Source organism: Nycticebus coucang, chromosome 18 (assembly GCF_027406575.1).
Source record: "Nycticebus coucang isolate mNycCou1 chromosome 18, mNycCou1.pri, whole genome shotgun sequence".
Lineage (NCBI taxonomy): Eukaryota > Metazoa > Chordata > Mammalia > Primates > Lorisidae > Nycticebus > Nycticebus coucang.
The window spans coordinates 39,375,620-39,398,354 of NC_069797.1; the positions used below are offsets into that span (position 1 = coordinate 39,375,620).

Sequence of the window (22,735 nt, forward strand, 5' to 3'; positions counted from 1 at the left end):
GTTTAATGGTTTACTTATTTAATCTGTCTTATTAGTTTCACTGATTATGTCCAAAAATAACAAGAATAATTTTAGCCAAGATTGCTTTACCTATGTCACAGGGTTCACCCGAAACTTTGTTTAATGAGAAAAGTTGTATATTTCAGGTTTTGGAAGTGTCTTTTTCTAAATGATCCCCTCAACTTTTTCTTGTCTTTCCTACATTCTAGGTCTTTTAGTGAGACTAGTGAGTGAGAGTTAGATTGAGGAATTTGTCTCTGTACTACTTTGACTAACATTGTTGTAATTATATTGATTGATAGGAATGACTGTTTCATTGTGTCAAGAAGTTATATTCCATATCTAGCAGGGCCAGTCCTCAAAGGGTTGTGGTAGGAACAAGGGGTTATTTGTAGAGTTCTCCTTTTTCTCTAGGAACACAATTCTCTGTAATTGAGAATGTCAGTACATAGAAACTCTAAATTATTTTTATTTATTGATGTTTGAGTATAAAAACAATATGGGAGATACTAACTTTAGGTTATTTGCTTTGGACTAAAGGGTCTGGATCAGTGGTTCTTGGTTCTTACTGTTCATCAAAATTACTTGGGGTAGCCTTAAAAAATAGTCCCATCCTGAGAGATTCTCATTCATTTGGTATTGGCGTGGCTTGGCACTGGGGCATTTTTTTTTTTTAAAGCTATCTAGGTGATTCTAATGTACAGCTAGAGTTGAGATTATAGGTCTAAAAACATAAGTTAGGGAGGTGATTGCTCCTGTTGTTTTGGTGATTCTCTTATTAATGAGTCATAAGGTAATTCAGCTTCTTTTTATACACTTAAGATACTGACTCTATAGTAAAATTCCATACTGGATCTGGCTGATGTGACTGCCTTATTGTTATTCCTGGGGCTCTGAGTCCTGGCTTCTGAGAGATGAAGTAGTGCTTGTTGGTGGTCACCCCCATTTAGCTATGTAGAAGTCAAAAGAAGAGTAAAGCAAGTTAATTATATTGTACTTCACAAATTCCTAGAATTAAAATAAAGTGATCAATTAGCCTAATGCTTTTCTTTCCTTTCCTTCCTTCCTGCCTTCCCTCCCTTTCCTCCCTTCCTTCCCTTCCTTCCCTTCCTTCCGTCCTTCTTTTGTGACAGAGTCTCACTCTGTTCCCCTGGTACAATGCCATGGCCTCATAGCTCACAGCAACCTCAAACTCTTGAGCTCAGGAGGTGATCCCCTTGCCTCAGCCTCCCAAGTAGCTGGGACTACAGGAGTCTGCCACAACACCTGACTGATTTTTCTATTTTTAGTGGAGAGGGGGCCTCCCTCTTGCTCAGGCTGGTCTAGAATTGCTGACCTCAAGCAATGCACCTACCTCGGCCTCCCAGAGTGCTTACAGGTATGAGCCACTGTGCCTGGCCTAGCTTAATACTTTTAATAAGTGTGAAAACTAAGGCCCGATAAAAAGAAATAATTTGCCTGAGGTTGAAGAGCTAGAAAACTTGAATTTAAACCCAGATATCCGGATTTCATTTCTTTTTCTTTTTTTTATTTTAATTTTATTTTTTAATTATTTTTTATTAAATCATAACTTTGTACATTGATGCATTTATGAGGTTCAGGGTACTGCTTCAATATACCATGTGAAATACTTACATTGAACTAAGTAACACATCCATCACAATTATATTCATTTCTTAATAGTTTTGAAATGTACCATTGCATTATACACATTAGGTGAGATCCCCCCCAAATACCTTCCCTCCTCCCATACCCCAGTTCCCCTCCCCTCTCTTCTCTTCCCTTCTACTTTCTGGACTATAGTTATGTTTTGCCATTCGTATGAGTATGTAGGTCAGATTTCATTTCAGTAACTTTTCTACTTCCCTGGCCATACAAGTGTCTGAATTATAATTAGTTCAGATAAAGTTGGTTTTGTGGAGCTAATAATTGAAGTTTTATTTCTGGGTTAAAAAAAGGAGTAGAGGCTTGGTGCCTGTAGCTCAGCGGCTAGGGCGCTAGCCACATACACCAGAGCTGGTGGGTTCGAATCCAGTCCAGACCCACCAAACAACAATGACAACTACAACCAAAAATAGCTGGGCGTTATGGTGCGTGCCTGTAGTCTCAGGTACTTGGGAGGCTGAGGCAAGAGGATCACTTAAGCCCAAGAGTTTGAGGTTGCTGTGAGCTATGATGCCACAGTACCCTATCTAGGTCGATAGCTTGAGACTGTGTCTCAAAAAAAAAAAAAAAGGAGTAGAAGGCAATATTTAGTGGCAGGGAGGGTGATTAGATCTTTATCTTTGTGTAAACGTTTTTTATTACTTTATGGTTCACTTAGTGTTTGACTGTAAGGTTAAAACTGGGAGTGGTATAGTCCCCCTGGAGGACATTTGAAAGTGTGTGGAAGGGGGTTGTGAGTGGTGGGACTGCTTGCATTTTGAGTACAGAGGACCAATGATACTAAACCTTTTGAAGGGTAGTGGATAATCCCATGCAACCAAGAATTGTCCTCAAAAATGTCATAGTGCCCCTATTGAGAAAGACTGGATTACTTCTAAATCCATCAAACCACATAGCATCTTGAGAAATTTGTTCAATTTAAGATTATGTGAAATATTATATCCATATGTTGGGTTAGGAAACTGAATTTGGCAATGGTCAGATAAATGCCATTATTAAGAATCTCAGCTGATGACGGCATAAGGCAGTTTGTAGTTGCCAAGTCATTCTCAAAGTTAATGGCTCTTACGCAAAGTCTGCGTGCCCAGTGGCATGAACGCCTGAGAATTTCTTTGCATGCCTTACTGTTGCAAAACTCATGTCCGAAGCTCGTGGAGAGGCCATGGGTGGGAGTGTGATCAGCAGTCTGGGAAGGAGATAGTGCCAGCTAGCTTCTCAGTTAGCTAATGTTCCAAAACAGAACAAAAGTTTTCCATTGATCTCTTAAGTTGCTTGTGGATATGGTGACTTTGGGAGTAATTTAAATTGAGTCAAATTCATTTGATAGTAGAAAGACCTTTGCTATGACATCTACCACTACTTAGGTGCATGACCATGGACAATTAAGGTTATTTCTTTGGATTCATTTTCTTCATCTGTAAATGAAGATATTGATTCAGATACTCCTTTTTACTCTTTGAGCTCAAAGTTAAGTAGAAACTAGTTGAGTTTAGGATCAGCTCATAGAATGAATGGCCTAATCCTTAACAAGTGATATAGATTATGGGAAGGTACATTCCTTTTTTTTTGCAGTTTTTGGCCAGGGCTGGGTTTGAACCCGCCACCTCCAGCATATGGGGCCAGCGCCCTACTCCTTTGAGCTACAGACGCCGCCCACGGGAAGGTACATTCCTAAGAGATGTTAACTGGAGATCATCTGAATCCAAGTGAAACAAATGCCATAATGTTAGATGAGAGAGGGTCTTTCAAGTTAGTGCTTGATTTTGGGTACTGAGAAGTCTAGTTGCTGATGGATGAGCAGGAACAGAAAATAGATTTTCCAGCCAGGTTCAGTGGCTCATCCTTGTAATCCCAGAACTTTGGGAGGTTTAGGTGAGCAGATTGCTTGAGGCCAGGAGTTTGAGACCAGCCTGGGTAGCATGGTGCGACCCCTGTCTCTGCTCTGCCGTTGCCTATGAACAAACTACCGCACTCAGACCTGAGTAGCAGAGTGAGATCCTGTCTTTTAAAAAAAAAGAAAAAAATAGACTTCCAGGAATGGAGATGACTTTCATCATGTATTTTCTAGAGTCTGGTGAAAGACTGGTGAATCACTTTCTTTTTTTTTTTCTTTTTCTTTTTTTTGTAGAGACAGAGTCTCACTTTATGGCCCTCGGTAGAGTGCCGTGGCCTCACACAGCTCACAGCAACCTCCAACTCCTGGGCTTAAGCGATTCTCTTGCCTCAGCCTCCCAAGTAGCTGGGACTACAGGCACCCGCCACAATGCCCGGCTATTTTTTGGTTGCAGTTTGGCTGGGGCTGGGTTTGAACCCGCCACCCTCGGTATATGGGGTTGGCGCCTTACCGACTGAGCCACAGGCGCCGCCCGTGAATCACTTTCTAAGGTTTATGACCCAAACGTTTGAAAATAAGGCCCTAAGAAAGTAGTTATAGCTAGGTGTGAATTTACAGGCCTCATTGTAGATAATTATTTTGGTTTTTTATTTGTAGAGAAGATCAGCAAGAGGTTGATCTATCAACTAAGTTGATAGATTTCTAAAATTCATTACTATTTAATTGAAATGTAAGAAAGAAGATTGTTGGGTGGCGCCTGTGGCTCAGTGAGTAGGGCTCCAGCCCCATATTTTGAGGGTCTGGCCAAATAGGAACAAAAAATAGATGGGCATTATGGTGGGCGCCTGTAGTCCCGGCTACTTGTGGGGCTGAGGCAAGAGAATCTCCTAAGCTCAAGAGCTGTAAATCGCTGTGAGCTGTGATGCCAAAGCACTCTACCGAGGGTGACAAAGTGAGACTCTGTCTCTAAAAAAAAAACAAGGAAAAGGTGGTGACTATAGCTCAAGTGGCTAAGGTGCCAGTCACATATATCAGAGCTGGCGGGTTCGAATCCGGCTCTGGCCTGCCAAACAATGACAACTACAACCAAAAAATAGCCGGGTGTTCTGGCAGGTGCCTGTAGTCCCACCTACTCAGGAGGCTGAGGCAGGAGAATCGCTTAAGCCCAGGAGATGGAGGTTGCTGTGAGCTGTGATGCCAGGGCACTCTACCCAGGGCGATAGCTTGAGGCTCCGTCTCAAAAGAAAAATAAAAAGAAAAGAAAATGAAGAAAGACTGTTAAAGGCTGAATGTGGACATCTTAATTTTGATAACTAATATATGATTTATATGATTTGGTGTCATGTAATAGAGCCATCTAGTTGTATGAATATTGGCAGTGTTTGTCTTTCTGTGGGATGCCACTGAAGGTCAGATTGTTTTGCATACTTAAAATTCACCCCAGGCTATCACTTCCGGCTGTCAGCTAAATAAGATTGTAATCAATTTGGTCAACTAGTATGCTTAATTCCTGGTCTCCAGTTCAAAACAGGTTATCCCCACATTTGGGTTTTTTACTTATTAAGAGTCATATGAATTATTTAAAACTTTAAAAAAAATTTTTTTTGAGACAGTCATAGTCACTATGTCACCCTCAGTAGAGTACTGTAGCATCACAGCTCACAGCAACCTCTAACTCTTGGGCTTAACCAATTCTCTTTCTAACTCTTGGGCTTAAGCAATTCTTCTGCTTCGGTCTCCCAAGTAGCTGGGACTACAGGTGCCCGCTACAATGCCCAGCTATTTTCTTTTTCCTTTGGTTGTAGTTGTCATTGTTGTTTGGCAGGCCCTGGTTGGGTTTGAACCCGCCAGCTCCAGTGTATGTGGCTGGTTCCCTAGCCACTGAGCTACAGGTGTCAAGTCTATTTTAAACTTTTTTATCCTGTACTTCACATTATGGTATTTGAAACTCCATCCCAATTTCCTCTTAAACTTCCTAAAATATATGCTTAAAATGGCGAAGGGCCAACATTTTATGCTTGATAAGCATGTTTAATAACTTTATCTGAGAACAATCTGTAATTACTTTTATTTGTATATGCATAAATCAAGCATAAGATGTTCTATACCTGAGGTTCAGGACAGTAGTTGCTGCTTTGGAAGAAGAGTGTAAGTACACCCAGGAAGGGCTTTTTGAAGGTGAGTTATATTCCTATCTTTTTCTAGAACAGAAAGAAAAGTACTTTACCAATGAGTTCAGATATAAGATTGCCTATAAGATGTTTGACTCTTCAGAAGAATTTAATTAGAGAATTTTGAAGCTATTTTGTAATTAGAAATGATCATTAAATTATTTAAATAGGCTGGGTACAGTAACTCATACCTATATCCCAGCACTTTTGGGGACGTAAGTAGGAGGATTACATGAGGCCAGGGGTTCAGACTAGCCTGGGCAACATAGTGAAACCCTGTCTCTTAAAAAAAAGAAATAACTGGCTTGGTGCCCGTACCTCAAGTGGCTGGGGCACCAGCCACATACACTGGAGCTGGCGGGTTCGAATCCAGTCTGGTCTGCCAAACAACAATGACAACTACAACCAAAAAAAAAAAAGAAAATAGCCAGGCATTGTGGTAGGTGCCTGTAGTCCCAGCTACTTGGGAGGCTGAGACAAGAGACTCGCTTAAGCCCAAGAGTTTGAGGTTGCTGTGAGCCATGACACCACGGCACTCTACCTAGGGCAACAGCTTGAGACTCTTGTCTCAAAAAACAAAAAAAACAAAAAAACTTAGCCAGGTGTGGTGACACACCTGTAGTTCTAGCTACCCAGGAGGCCAAGTTAAGAAGATCCCTTGGCCCAAGAATTTGCATACAGACCTCTGCAGACTTTTAACTACAGGAAATATTATAACAACATTGAGGTGAGATTTTGAGAGAATCTGGGAGTGGCTTTTAGCTTCTTACATTGGGTTTTGAGAGACGTTTGGGGGACAATAATGAGAGAAGACCTATCTATTGCTGCTACCTCCTATCCTATTTTTCACATTAACTTTAAGAACTAGTAGTCAGGGGCCTGCTTGGTAGCTCACGCCTATAATCCTAGCACTCTAGGAGGCCAGGGTGGGTGGATTGCTGGAGCTCAGGAGTTCAAGACCGACCTGAGCAGGAGTGAGATCCCATCTCTAAAACATAGCCAGGACTTGTGGCAGGCACCTATTGTTCTAGCTACTTGGGAGACTGAGGCAAGAGAATCACTTGAGCCCAAGAGATTGAGGTTGCTGTGAGCTATGATGCCACAGCACTCTACCAAGGGTGAGAAAGTGAGACTCTGTCTCAAAACAAACAAAAAAACTAGTAGTCATGTTTTCTAAGTGACTAATTAGAAAAATAATAATGGGTACTATTTACTAAATACATTATTGTACCAGACGCTTTGCTGTGCATTATGTGGAGTACTGTGCTTAATCTTTACAACAATCTCAGGAGGTAGGTATTGCACTATTATTACCACATTTTATGGGTAGAGAACTGAGACACAGGTTAAGTAACAAGCACAAGGTCACACTGGTAGTCTTTGGCCAACTTAGGTATTGAATCCAGTCAGATCTCATACTGTCAACCATTACACTAAACTGGAAGCCTGGCTGTAATAGATAATGCTTGTGTTCTCTTTGAGCAATTCTTCTCTAATTAAAGGTTAGCCTTATTAACAAAGGATAGAAGAAAATATATTTTAAAATAATACTTTATTAAAAAAGTAGTACAGAAGATTAGAAACAAAATACAAGCAAGCAAATATAAAGCCTTGTGTCTTCACCATCCAGATGTTACTATTGCTAATACCCTACTGCAGGCATCCTCAAACTTTTTAAACAGGGGGCCAATTCACTGTTCCTCAGACCATTGGAGGGCCGGACTATAGTTTAAAAATAAAAACTATGAACAAATTCCTATGTACACTACACATATCTTATTTCGAAGTAAAAAACAAAACAGAAACAAATACAATTCACACCGCCGCATGTGGCCCGTGGGCCGTAGTTTGAGGACCCCTGCCCTACTGTATAGTCTTCTGGATCCTTTTTAGTATATATACACACACACTGAGATGAGGTCATACTGTACATACTGAGTTTATTTTATTGTATTAAAAATTTTTTTCTTAGAGACAGGGTCTCACTCTCACTCAGACTGGAGTGTAGTGGCATGATCAGAACTCAATGCAGCCTCCAACTTCCTACCTCAGCCTCCTGAGCAGCTGGGACTACAGGTACATGTTACCACGCCTGGCTAATTTTTTTTTAATATTTTGTAGAAATAGGATCTCTCTGTGTTGCCCAGGCTGGTCTCCAACTCCTGGGCGCAAGCAATACTCCTGCCTTGGCCTAACGAAGTGCTGGGATTACAAGCAAAATGTAATCTGGTGTGAGTCACTGTGCCCGGCCTGTACTGTTTTATAATCTGTTTTTGGTCAAAATTTCTACTTTTCTCTTTCAGTAAATTTTCATCTTATTTAATATACATATAATTCTTCAAATTTCTCCAACCCTAAAATTCTAGTTCATTGAAAGAAGTATCCAATTGAAGGCTACACATTGTGTATTATGTTTCTTTTTTTGTTTTGTTTTGTTTAGCAGGCGGGTTGGGCCGGGTTCAAACCCACCAGCCCTGGAGCATGTGGCCAGCGCTCTAACCACTTAGCTATGGGCGCTAATCTATCGCATTCCCGCTACTTCTTTTTGTGACAGTGAATATGACTTAAGAGGAAATTAGCAAATCATGAAACTATATGGTTGCTAGTGACAATTTGGTGGCATAGAAATAGGAAAAATAAATGGTTTACCTACCATTTTATACTTTTTACAGGTATAGCAGTTGTAACACAACTTGGTATTGTGTTAATGATGGTTTTTTAAATTTTATTTATTTATTTTTTTGTAGAGACAGAGTCTTACTTTATTGCCCTGGGTAAAGTGCCGAGGGCATCACACAGCTCACAGCAACCTTCAACTCCTGGGCTTAGGTGATTCTCTTGCCTCAGCCTCCCAAGTAGCTGGGACTACAGGCGCCCGCCATAATAACCGACTATTTTTTTGTTGCAGTTTGGCCAGGGCCGGGTTTGGACTTGCCACCCTTGGTATATGGGGCTGGCGCCCTACTCAGCCACAGGCGCTGCCCATAATGATGTTTTTTTAAATGAATTTTTATATTCATAATGAAAGTGAACATTATAAGTTACTGTATGATTTTATCAAAAGGTATGAAGGACAGAACTTTTTAGTTTTAGCTGTATGTCTGTGTTTGACCTAGAAAGAAATAAGGATTCTCTTTTCTTTTTTGTCTCTCACTTTAAATTCCTTGAATTTGAAATAACTTTATTTAAATCTAGCAATGGAGATGAAATTAAATAATAGCTGCAAAAGCTTTTGGAAAAGTAAAATGTGCCATACTGGTATCACATGGTACTATTTATTATCAAGGAGTTGTTTTGTGAAACAAAGATTTTTGACTGGAAAATCCTCTTGAAGTCTTTTACATATTAGTGCTTAAAACTTGGAAACTTAGGTATGAAAGGCTTTTGACTACAACAAATACATACTGTCAATGTTATACTTGCATGTTGAGAATAAGCATTGTTGAAAGCATGGGAAATTTCATTCCCCTTTCCATCTTTTGGCTCATCTCTGCCAAGCTTTATCATGGCAAATAAGGAAATTGGCTCTAGTTTTTAGTTTATATTAGGTCTTTGCTTATGTAATAGTTAGACCTGTGAGAATGTTCTTACGTTTGGCTTTCCTAAGATTTCTCATTTAGCCTTCCTGAACTTCTTCCCTTCCCCCAATAGCTCTCCGAACTTTCTACTTTGAATGTTCCTTCCTTGATATTCTGAGGTTCCCAGTTGCCATGGTGCGTAAATAGTAAGTAGACAGAAAGTTGTTATGGTATCTGGAACTTGAACTTGCTACTCTTTTGCTGTGGGCAATAGTTTTATCTATTTCCCACCCTTCCCTTCTTTCCATTCAGAAAACAGATGTGTCTCTGCCCATGTGTGGAGTTGATTCTATACTTAGCTAATTGTGGAAATGAAATTATGAAGGTCTCCATTCAGAAAACAGGTGCCGTCTCTGTCCATGTATGGAGTTTGTTCTATAAATTTAGCTAATTGTGGAAATGAAATTATGAAGGTCGTGAGTAAAGTTTAGGACACCTGATTGACAATGTTTATTACCTTTATTTGAGTGTGATGCATATATTTTTTGTCCTCTGTTAGCATAAATTCACAACTGAAGTTTATATTTACTACTTTATATTTTAAATAATTAGAATTAATGTATGCTTATTTTAGAAAAGTTAGAAATCCAGAAAATATAAAAAAGGAAGTGAAAATAATCTAAAATATAGTCATTCAGTGAGAACCATTATGAATATTTTTATATATTTCTTTTCAGTATTTTTTACCCAGGAGGGATACATTTTTTTAAAAATACATACACCATTGGGTGGCGCCTGTGGCTCAGTCAGTAAGGCGCTGGCCCCATATAACAAGGGTGGTGGGTTCAAACCCAGCCCCGGCCAAACCACAACAAAAAATAGCTGGGCATTGTGGTGGGTGCCTGTGGTCCCAGCTACTTGGGAGGCTGAGGCAAGAGAGTCTCCTAAGCCCAAGAACTGGAGGTTGCTGTGAGCTGTGATACCATGGCACTCTACCAAGCGCAACAAAGTGAGACTCTATCTCTAACAGCAACAACAAAAAATACATACACCATCACGCCTGTAATCATAGCACTCTGGGAGGCCAAGGTGGGTGGATTGCTTAAGCTTAGCAGTTCAAGACCAGCCTGAGCAAGACTGAGATCCCGTCTCTAAAAAATAGCCAGGCATTGTAGCAGGTGCCTGTAGTCCCAGCTATTTGGGAGGCTGAGGCAGGAGGATCACTTGAGCCCAAGAGTTTGAGGTCTCTGTGAGCTGTGTTGCCATGGTACTCTGCTGAGGGCAACAAAGTGAGACTCATCTCAAAAAAAAAAAAAAAAAATATATATATATATATATACACACAGCAAAAAATCATATATATGTACACTAATGATACTAAAATGAGTGCATAAGAGATCCCTACTTTTTTTTTTTTTTTTTTTTGTAGAGACAGAGTCTCACTGTACTGCCCTCCGGTAGAGTGCTGTGGCGTCACAAGGCTCACAGCAACCTCTAACTCTTGGGCTTACGCGATTCTCTTGCCTCAGCCTCCCGAGCAGCTGGGACTACAGGTGCCCGCCACAACGCCTGGCTAGTTTTTTGTTGTTGTTGCAGTTTGGCCGGGGCTGGGCTTGAACCCACCACCCTCGGCATATGGGGCCGGCGCCCTACTCACTGAGCCACAGGCGCTGCCTGAGATCCCTACTTTTTTAAAAATGTAATAACACTCTTGTCATTAAGAATCCTTTCTTGGGTGGCTAATGTAGCTCAGTGGGTAGGGCACCGGCCACATATATCCAGGCTGGTGGGTTTGAACCCAGCCCAGGCCAGCTAAACAATGACAACTGCAAGAAAAAAATAGCTGGGCGTTGTGGCGGGAGCCTATAGTTCCAGCTACTTGGGAGGCTGAGGCAAGAGAATCGCTTAAGCCCAAGAGTTGGAGGTTGCTATGAGCTGTGGCGCCATGGCACTCTACTGACAGCAACATAGTGAGACTCTGTCTCAAAAAAAGTAAAAAAAAAAAGATCTTTTTAAACAACTTTTTTAGCTTTTTATTTTGCAATAATTTTAGACCTACATAAGAGTTGTAAAGATAACACAGGAGTTCCTGTGTATCTTTTACTCAGCTTCCCCTAATATTAGCATCTTCTGTAAACATAATACATTTATCTAGAGTTGCCAGATTTAGCAAATAAAAATATAAGACATTAAAAAAAAAAATAAGACATTCAGGCTGGGCATGGTGGCTTGCACCTGCAAACCTAGCACTCTGGGAGGCTGAGGTAGGAAGATTCTTTGAGCTCAGGAGTTCAAGACCAGCCTGAGCAAGAATAAGATCCCATCTCTACTAAAAATAGAAAAAATTAGCTGAGTGGTGAGCCAGGCTCCTGTAGTCCCAGCTACTGGCAAGGCTGAGGCAGGAAGATTGCTGAACTCAGGAGTTTAAGGTTGCTGTGAACTAGGCTGATGCCACGGCACTCTAGCTTGAAAAGCAGAGTGAGACTGCATCTCCAATAACAAAAAAAAAAGGACATTCATTTAATTTTTAATTTCACATTTACAGTTTGTAATTTTTTATGTTGTTCCAAGTATTGTATGAAGCCTAGCATGTTGGGAGGCCAAGGCCAGTGGATTGCCTGAGCTTAAAGGTTGGAGACCAGTTGGAGCAAGAGTGAGACCCTGTCTCTAAAAATAGATGGGCGCCTAAAAATAGTTGTGATGGGTGCCTATAGTCCTAGCTACTTGAGAGGCTGAAAAGAATTACTTTGAGCCCAAGAGTTTGAGGTTGCTGTGAGCTATGACGCCATGACACTCTACTGAGGGCAACAAAGTGAGACTTTGTCTCAAAAAAAGAAAAAAGGAAAACCAAATATTATTATTATTATTTTTTTATTTTTTATTTTTTTTGTAGAGACAGAGTCTCACTTTATGGCCGTTGGTAGAGTGCCATGGCCTCACACAGCTCAGAGCAACCTCCAACTCCTGGGCTTAAACGATTCTCTTGACTCAGCCTCCCGAGTAGCTGGGACTACAGGCGCCCGCCACAACGCCTAGCTATTTTTTGGTTGCAGTTTGGCTGGGGCCGGGTTTGAACCCGCCACCCTCGGTATATGGGGCCAGTGCCTTACTGACTGAGCCACAGGCGCTGCCCGGAAAACCAAATATTATATGAGACATACTTAAATAAATTATTTGTTGTTTACTTGAAATTCAGATTTATTTGAAAAAAATTTATTGATATATACATATTTTGGGGATATATGTGATAATTTGTTTTTTTTTTTGAGTCAGGGTGTTACTGTGTTGCCTAAGCTTGTGACAATAATCCTCTTGCTTCAGCCTCCCAAGTAGTCCAGGCTACAGGTACATGCCACCATGCCCAGCTAATTTTTTTCTTCTGTTATTTTTAATTAATTAATAAATTTATTTATTTTTATATTTTAGAGGCAGGGTCTCACTTTGTCATCCAGGCTTGAGTACAGTGGCTTGAACAATCCTCCCACCTGGTCGCCCCAAGTAGCTACGTGTATGCCACTGTGCTTGGCTAATTATAAACTTTTTTGTTGCCTAGGCTAGTCTTGAACTCTTGGCCCCAAGTGATCTTCTCACCTTAGCCTCGGGAATATCTCAGAGTACAAGGTGCATACCACTGAGCCTAGCTAATTTTTTATTTATTATTTTAGAGATAGGGTCTCATTTTTTGCCCATTTCAAAATCATATTTGCTTTTCTGCTATTGAGTTTTTTGAGTTCTTTACATATTCTCGTTATTAATCCCTTGCCAGATGGTGGATAGACTGCAAATCTTCGATTTTGTGAGTTGTATTTTCGCTTTGTTGATTGTTTCCTTTGCTGTGCAAAAGATTTTTAGCTCAATGTGGCTCTGTTTTTGCTTTTGTTTCCTGTACTTTTAAGGGCTTACACATAAAATCTTTGTCCAGGCCAACATCCTGGAATAGTTTACAAATGTTTTCTTCTAGTAGAATAACAGTTTCAGGTCTTAGATTTAAGTCTTTAATCCATTTTGATTTTTTTTTTTTGTATGATGAGAGATGGGGGTCTAATTTTATTCTTTGGCATATGTTTCTTCAGTTTTCACAGCATCATTAATTGAAGAGATTGCCCTTTTCTCTTTGTACATTCTTGGTGTCTTTGTCAAATTAAGTTGGTTGTAAATATGTGGATTTACATCAGGGTCCTGTATTCTATTCCATTGGTCTATGTATCTGTTTTCATGCCAGTACCACACTGATTTGGTTACTATTGCTTTGTAGTATGTTTTGAAGTCAGGTAGTGTGATGCCTCCAGCTTTATTTTTTTTTCACTCAGGATGGTTTTGGCTATTTGGGGTCTTTTGTGGTTCCATATATTTTTTAGGATAGTTTTTTCCATTTCTGTGAAGAATGTTATTGGTATTTTGATAGGGGCTGAACTGAAATTGCTTTGGGTTAGTTTTGTCATTTTAATAATCATTCGTTCAATTTATGAGCATAGACTGTGTTTCCATTTTTTTTTGCATCCTCTTCCATCTCTGAAATTCCAGTTTAAATGGGCATGCTGTATTTTTTTTTTTTTTTGACAACTCTGTATTTGTTAAAATTAAGTAGTTAGCACTGGGTCATTGCTTTCAAGTAGACCGTGGGCTTTACTTGGTTTTCAGCTTCCTCTCTGTGCTTGCTAGAGGAGATAGATTGGACACTTCTAATTCCTGGGGTTTTTTAGAGTACTGAAGTAGAGTTATACTTGTTTCTAAATGGCTTTCCCTACTGTATGCTCTCTAGTTTCTGAGGTAGTTACACCTTGACCATACACTTTCCATTTTCTATTTTTTTGACATCTTTTATCTGTTGAGATCTCCTCTTCCATTCGCTTTGTTCTTACAGCTTTATGAATGTTTTTATCATTTTATTGTCATTTTTATGCCGTTTTGGTAGGGAGCAGAGATAAACAATGCTCAGTATGCTACCTTCAACTAAAGTTCCATTCATTTAATCTGTTGCAGTAAAGTTTCTGTATCTACCACTTCACCAAAACAATACTTAGAATACTTCTTGGTGACCTCCTAATAACAGCATTCAGCAGTGTTCACTTTTGGCTTGTTCCCTCCCTCCCTCCCTCCCTCCCTCTCCCTTTTTCTTTCTTTTTTTTTTTTTTTTTTTACAAGAGTCTCACTGTGTCACAGCTCACAGCAACCTCCAGCTCTTGGGTTTACGCGATTCTCTTGCCTCAGCCTCCCAAGTAGCTGGGACTACAGGTGCCTGCCACGGAGCCCGGCTAGTTTTTGGTTGTAGTTATCATTGTTGTACGGCAGGCCCGGCCTGGGCTCAAACCCGCCAGCTCTGGTGTATGTAGCTAGAGCCCTAGCTGCTGAGGTACAGGTGCTGAGCCGGCTTATTCTTTTCTTCTTTCTTCTTTTTTCTTCTCCCTTCCTTCTTCCTTCCTCTTCGTCTTCCCCTTCCTCTTCTTCCTCTTCCTCTTTCTCCTCCTCCTCCTCCTCCAGGGTCTCACTTTGTTGCCTGGGCTAGAGTGCAGTGGCATCATCATAGCTCCTGCAACCTCAAACTCTAGGCTCAAGCAATTGTCTTGGCTCACCCTCCCCAGTGACTGAGACTATACGCATGCTTTTTGCTCATTCTTGAAACTATTCTCCATATTTTATGACCTTTCCTCCTTATTCTCCTGACTTTCTGAGCCTTCTGCCCTAGGTTCTTGAATAGCCTTGATTTTTTTCACATGTACCTTAATTGTTGGTCTTCTGCAAGGCTTCCTTGTTCTTGGTCAGGCTAATCTCGAACTCCTGAGCTCAAGTAATCTGCCCATCTCAGCCCCCCAGAGTGCTAGGATTACAGGCATGAGCTACTGCACCCGGCCACGGTGGCTCTTCTTTTTTTTTTTTCTTTTTTTTGAGACAGAGTATCACTAAGTCTCACTATGTTGCCCTTGGTAGAGTGCTATAGCATCACAGCTCACAGCAACCTCCAACTCTTGGGCTTAAGCAACTCTCTTGCCTCAGCCTCCCAAGTAGCTGGGACTACAGGTGCCCACCACAACGCCCAGCTATTTTTGGTTGCAGTTGTCATTGTTGTTTAGCTGGCCCGGGTCGGGTTTGAATCCACCACCCTCTGTGTATGTGGCTGGTGCTGTAACCACTGCTACAGGTGTGGAGGCTTCATTTAACTCTTTTGGGTCACTATTCTTTTTTTTTTTTTTTTTGGCCAGGGCTGGGTTTGAACTCGCCACCTCCGGCATATGGGACCGGTGTCCTACTCCTTGAGCCACAGGTGCTGCCCTGGGTCACTATTCTTTAAGGACTTTCTCAAATGCTGCCTGTGCTGTGAAACTTTTCTTGTTCCTTCTCTAATTTTGTTTTCTGTTCTGTAATTTGGCCTTCAATCTCCACAACAATACTTTCATTCCTTCTCTGTTGTCCTTAAACCAGTTCCCCTTGAGCCACTCCTTGCCCCTTCAAGACGTGTGTGTGTGTGTGTATAATATATATATTTTAAATTGCATTCTATTCCCAGGCTTAAGAGCAGTGGTGCAGTTATAGCTCATTGCAGCCTTGAACTCCTGGCTCAAGAGATCCTCTCACCTCAGCCTCCTAAGTAGCTAGGACTATAGGTATGCACCATCATGACAAGCTATATGGTTTTTATTTTTAATAGGTAATGGGGTCTCACTGCGTTGCCCAGGCTGGTCTTGAACTTGTGGCCTCAATCAATCTTCCCATCTCAGCCTCCCAAAGTACTGGGATTGCAGGTGTGAGCTGCTATGCTCAGTTTAGACAAATTTTGAATTTATAACCTTGTCACATATTTTATTGAGAAAATAGAAACTGTCAGCCCTGAAAATCTTCTGATACCTCATCTCAACCATTCTTATTTTTCTTTCTTTAACAGATACTTCTGACAGTCCTTTCTCTTTGGTCGTCGTCTTCTCCTTTACATTTCATTTTATTTTAATTAATGAATTAATTTATTTTTTCCTTTTAATTCCATTTTTACCATTATTTACATTTTAAATATCCCTGTTTCTGGTAGAACATTTCTGTTGGCACTCATACATGCTCTGATCTCTCCTGTCTTTATGAAACCCATCTTTGATGCCTGTATTCCCTTTGGACTAACTGCCCTATCTATCTCTCTGTTCCACGTCATGGCCAAGATTTTGAGAGGTGCTATCCATACCTTCTCATCTCTCATTTATTCTTTAAGCTATTCCATTCTGGCCAGCTGTGCTACTGAAACTGCTCTCATAAAATCACTAAGGACAATTATATTGCTAAATACAGTGGATGCTTTTCAATTCTAATCCTTCTGGGTCTTTCAATAGTTCTATTCGGGTGACTACTTTTTCTTTGAAACAGGCTTTTCTTTCCTGCTAAAAACCACACTTTTTGTTATTTCCCAATCTCCTACTTTTTCCAGCCTCCTTTGCAAGTTTTTCATCTTTTGTATAAAGTCTAAATGTTGGGTTCTTTCATTGCTTGTTTTTATACTGTCTTTTCTTTTTACCTGATAAAAGTTTTATATATATATATATATACACAGAGACACACACACACAAAGTAGAACCCTGTAAGTTGACCTATTTTAAGGGACTATAATAAACTGGTCAACATAAGGAACTAGGGCTGTGTGAGAGGTGGCTCATGCCTGTAATCCTAGCACTCTGGGAGGCTGAGGCAAGTAGATTGTCTTGAGCTCAGGAGTTTGAGAACAGCCTGAGCAAGAGCAAGACTCTGTCTCTAAAAATAGCTGGGCCTTGTGGCGTGCACCTGTAGTTCCAGCTACTCGGGAGGCTGAGGCAAGAGGATCACTTGAGTCCAAGAGTTTGAGGTTGCTGTGAGCTATGACACCACAACACTCTACCAGAAGCAACAAAGTGAGACTTTGCCTCAAAAAAAAAAAAAAGAAAGAAAGAAAGAAAATAGGAAACTACACCTACTGTACTGATATGTATGTGCACGTGGTACATGTTTGGTCTGTGAAAATTAGGTCAGCTTAAGCAGGTGGTCAACTATCAAGGTTCTACTATAATTCATTCCTTTGCTACTGCTTATATGCTGATGCCTCTCAAATTTATAATATCCATCTCATACCTGTTATCTGAGTATTTGTAATATTTACCTATTTATGTGACATTTTCACTTGAATATCCAACAGGCATTGAACTTTTTCCCTCACCCTCTTCATAAATTTGATCCTCGTCTCATCTTCCCCATTTCACTAAATAGCACCTCTAGTCACTCTGTTCAAAGCCAAAAATCATACTTCCATTCTATTGATTCTATCTCTAGTATTTACCGAATACATTCATTGCCATCACCTTAGTCCAAGCCTTGATCCATCAGCTCTTACTTGGACTATTAGAATAGTCACCTAACTGGATTCTCTGCTTATATTCTTGTCTCTTGATTTCCTGTTGCACTTAGCATAAGATACAAAGTTCTTAACTTGGTTTGGGAGACCGTGAACCAGCCCACTTCTGTCAACTTCCATTTGCTGATTGGCTTCTCGGTTCCTCTGAAAAGATAGTAGGTCAGTCTTTTTCCTGGAATTCTCTTTTACTATGTGAGTGGGCACTTGAAGTCTTTATCTTTTAAGCTTCAAATTAAATTTCATTTTATCAAAGAGGCTTGCTATTATTACTACTTTTTCTCCCCATTGTTATAACATTTATCATAAGTTGTAACATTTCTACTGGTATATTTATTTGGTTGCCTGCCTGTTAAGCTGTAACAGGGCACAGACCATGTGTGTTTTGTTCAGAGACCATGTGTGTTTTGTTCATGAATCTATGCGCAGCACTTACTATAGCATCTTAGTAAATATTTGTTGACTAAATGGGAGTCTATAAATGTTGACTATAAAGACTGATGAGTCAGAAAAGGCAATAGTAGTAGCTTTGAAGTTATACATTTTATGTATTTAATTTCTTTAGTAGATTTAGGATTGTTCAGATTTTCCGTTTTTTCCTGAGTGGAAAGTTGTTTTTCAAGAGATTTATGGATTTTACTTAAAATTTCAGATTTATTGGCATAACGTTTATAATACTATACTCATTTTCTTTTTTATGACGATGAGATTTATAGTGCTTCCTTCTTCCTCTTTCCTGGTACTGGCAATTACCATTTTCTTCTTTGTCCTTTGTCAGTCTTAGTAGAGATTTATCAATTCAATTGGCTTTCTCAATGAACTGACTTTTGGCTTTGTTGAAATTCATCTCTCTATTTCTATTTCCACTCATCAATTCATCTTATTATATCCCCCAAGTTTTTTGTTTTGTTTTCTTTTATTTTTGAGACAGAGTGTAACTGTATTGGCCGAAGCTAGAGTGTAGTGACATCAGCCTAGTTTGCAGCAACTTTAAACTCTTGGGCTCAAGTCATCCTCCTGCCTCAGTTTCCCAAGTAGCTGGGACCACAGGTACCTGACAACGCCTTGCTCATTTTTCTATTTCTATTAGAGACCAAGCCCCCTTTTTTTTTGAGACTGTGTCTCACTCTGTCACTCTCGGTAGAGTGCTGTGGTGTCACAGCTCACAGCTCACAGCTCACAGCAACCTCCAACTCTTGGGCTTAAGTGATTCTCTTTCCTCAGCCTCCCACGTAGCTGGGATTACAGGCATCCACCACAACGCCTGGCTAGTTTTTGGTTGTAGTTGTCATTGTTGTTTGGTAGGCCTGGGCTGGATTCGAACCTACCAGCTTTGGTGTATGTGGCTGGCACCTTAGCTGCTTGAGCTATAGGTGCCAACCAGAGAAAAAGTCTTGCTCTTGCTCAGGCTGGTATTGAACTCCTGAACTCAACTTATCCTCCCACCCTGCCCTTCCAGAATGTTAGGATTATAGGTGTGAGCCCCTGAACCCAACCTATACCCTATGTTTTGATGTGGTATATTTTCATTATCATTCATTTAAAATATTTTCTTATTTCATTGTGATTTTTTTTTTTTTTGAGACAGAGCCTCAAGCTGTTGCCCTGGGTAGAGTGCTATGGCATCACAGCTCACAGCAACGTCAAACTCCTGGGCTCAAGCGATTTTCCTGTCTCAGGCCTCCCAAGCAGCTTGGACTACAGGTGTCTGCCACAACACCCAGCTATTTTTTGGTTGCAGCCATCATCGTTGTTTGGCGGGCCCAGGCTGGATTTGAACCTGCCAGCTCAGGTTTATGTGGCTGGCGCCTTAGCTGCTTGAGCCACAGGTGCCGAGCCCATTGTGATTTTTTTAACCCATGAATTATTTAGAAGTGTATTGGTTAATTTCAGGACACTTGGAGATTTTATCTTTGTTACTGATTTTTAGTTTAATCCGTCATGTTCATAGTATCTATGTGATATCTGACCTTTGACATCTGTTGATACCCTATAACTTAATATATGGCCTATTTTGATAAAGTTTCATAAGCATTTGCAATGAATGTATATGTTACAGTTTTGGTTATAGGGTTCAGTATATGTCAGTTAAGTTTTTTAATTATGTTTTGTATTCTTGAGTTTTCTACTTTTCATTTTATCAATTGCTAAAAGAGGAATATTAAAATATTTCACTCTAAGAATGTGAACTGGTATAAGCACTATAATCTTAGCACTCTAGAAAACTGAGGTGGAAGGATCACTTGAGGCCAGGAGTTTGAGACCTGCCTAAGCAAAAATAATACCCTGCCTCTACAAAAAATAGCAAAACTAGCTGGGCATGGTGGTGCACACCTGTAGTTCCAGATGCCCGGGATGTTGAGGCAGGAGTATCACTTGTGCCCATGAGTTTGAGGCTGCAGTGAGCTATGCTGATGCCACTGTACTTTACCCAGGGCAACAGAGCGAGACCTTCCCTCAAAAACTAAATAAGTTAAGAAATAAGCTGGACACCTGTGCTCCAACCTACTTGGGTAGGCCATGAGGACTGGCGGCTTTGATGCCACAGCTGAAAGGAGCTTACCAAATTTGGGTGGTGTTTGATGTCCATGCTTAATGGCATTGTTGGTGGAAGTGATTATCTCGGCAGTCCATAAGTGGAGTAGGCCAATGGCTTCGTTAGACTGACTCCTGTTTGTGGTTGGGGCAAACATTTTGCTGGCTGAGGCAGCATACCTGCTCAGAAGAGATGTGATAAGGCCCAACACAAAGTAAAAGCTACAGCAGACTTGAAAATGTCCTGAAGTTTGAATATGTTGCCATGCCTCCCCCCACCGACCTATGAACAGGGTACAAAAACCTTAGTGGCTTTAAATGTTTTAAGGTAAACCTTATCTAAGTACTGGCTGACACCTAAGATACACAGATATAAGGGTAACTCTTGAAGCTAGGTCTAAACATAAGAACAAGAAATGAAAAGAAAATGAGCTTTGGCAACAGTGGCTGCATTGTGGGGGAGACAAGACTTCATAGAGTTAGCTCCCGGAAATGATTAAACAAGAAACAAACAAACAAACAAACTGTAGTAACAACAACCCCCTTCATGAGTAAAAGAATTCATTATAATAAATTGTTTAATATGTTCAGTTTTCAATAAAAAACTGTAGGCCAGGCAAAGATAGAGGAAAGTGTGACCCATATTTATGGGAAAAAAAAAAAAAAAAAAAAGTCAGTAGAAACTATCTGCAAGTGTCTAGATGCTGGACTCAGCAAAAATCTTCAAAACAACTATTGTACATGTATTCCAACAACTAAAAGAAAACATGTTTAAAGAATTTTTTTTTTTTTTTTTTTTTTGTAGAGACAGAGTCTCACTGTACCGCCCTCGGGTAGAGTGCCGTGGCATCACATGGCTCACAGCAACCTCTAACTGTTGAGCTTACGCGATTCTCTTGCCTCAGCCTCCCGAGCAGCTGGGACTACAGGCGCCCGCCACAACGCCCAGCTAGTTTAAAGAATTTTTTAAAATCATGATAACAATGAATCAATAAATAGAAATTCTCAATAAGAATAGAGAACTGGGGCTTGGCGCTTGTAGTTCAGTGGCTAGGGCGCTGGCCACATACAGCAGGGCTGGTGGCTTCGAACCCAGGCCTCCCAAACGACAATGATAACTACACCAAAAACAAAAATGGCCTGGTGTTGTAGTAGGTACCTGTAGTCCCAGCTACTTGGGAGGCTGAGCCAAGAGAATCTCTTAAGCCCAAGAATTTGAGGTTGCTGTGAGCTGTGATGCCATGGCACTCTACCCAGGATGACATAGTGAGACCCTGTCTCAAAAAAAAAAAAAAAAAGAATAGAGAAATGGGCTGGGCACAGTGGCTCCCACCTATAATGTTAGCACTCTGGGAGACCCAGGTAACTGGATTGCTTTAGCTCAGGAGTTAGAGACCAGCCTGAGCAAGAGGGAAACCCTGCGTCTACTAAAAATAGAAAAACAACTGAGGCAAGATTGCTTGAGCTAAGAGCTTGAGGATGCTGTGAGTTGTGCTGCCACGGCACTTTGCTTAGGGTGCTAGAGTAAGATTCTGTCTCAAAAAAAAGGAGGAATGTTTTAAAAAAAAAAGAAGAATAAGCAAATGAAACCAAACAGGATAACAGATGGCAAGTAAGCACAAGGAAAGATGTTTAACAGCTATTAGGAAAATGCAGATAATAATTAGCTATTAGAAAGTTGCAGATTAAAATAACAATATCGGCTTGGTGCCTGTGTTTCAAGGGGCTAAGTTGCCCGCCACATACACCTGAGCTGATGGGTTCGAATCCGGCCCAGGCCCATCAAACAACAATGATGGCTGAAATCAAAAAATAGCTGGGTGTTGTGGTGGGCACCTGTAGTCCCAGCTACTTGGGAAGCGGAGGCAGGAGAATCGCTTGAGCCCAGGAGTTGGAGGTTGCTGTGAGCTGTGATGCCACAGCACTCTACCCAGGGCGACAGCTTGAGGCTTTGTCTCAAAAAAAAAAAAAAAATAAATAAATAAATAAATAAAATAATATCACTAATACCTATCAGAATGCCTAAAGTAAAAAATAGTGTCAATGACAAGTGTTTGTGAGAATGCAGAGAAATTGGATAACTTGTACATTGTTAGTGGGAATATAAAATTATATAGCTACTCTGAAAATAATTTGGCACTTTCTTATAAAACTAAACTCTCACCGTATATGTGATCTAACAATTTCATTCCTCGTTATACATAGTGTACTCAAGAAAGGAAAGAATGTGTCCAGGTAAAAACTTGTATATAAATGTTCATAGCAACATCATTCATAATAGCCACAGCATGGAAACAACCCAACTGATGATATATAAACAAAATATTGTATATCCTTACAATGGAATAACATAGTGATACATGAGTGGATTGCTTGAGCTCATGAGTTGAGACCAGTCTGAGCAAAAAGGGAGACCCCGTCTCTACTACAAAACAAATAGAAAAACTGAGGCAAGAGGATCGCTTGAGCCCAAGAGTTGGAGGTTGCTGTGAGCTATGATGCCACAGTGCTCTACCCAGGGCGACAGCTTAAGGCTCTGTCTCCAAAAAAAAAAAAAAAAAAAAAAAAAATGCTGGGCAGCGCCTGTGGCTCAGTGAGCAGGGCGCCGGCCCCATATACTGAGGGTGGCAGGTTCAAAACCGGCCCCGGCCAA

General features: G+C 40.5%; 1 protein-coding gene across 8 annotated transcripts in view; it reads left to right on the forward strand.

Annotated features, from left to right (window-relative positions):
• The window catches only part of ACACA (acetyl-CoA carboxylase alpha), a 338,844-nt gene that overhangs the window by 86,004 nt on the left and 230,105 nt on the right, over positions 1 to 22,735 (forward strand). The window lies entirely within an intron of this gene.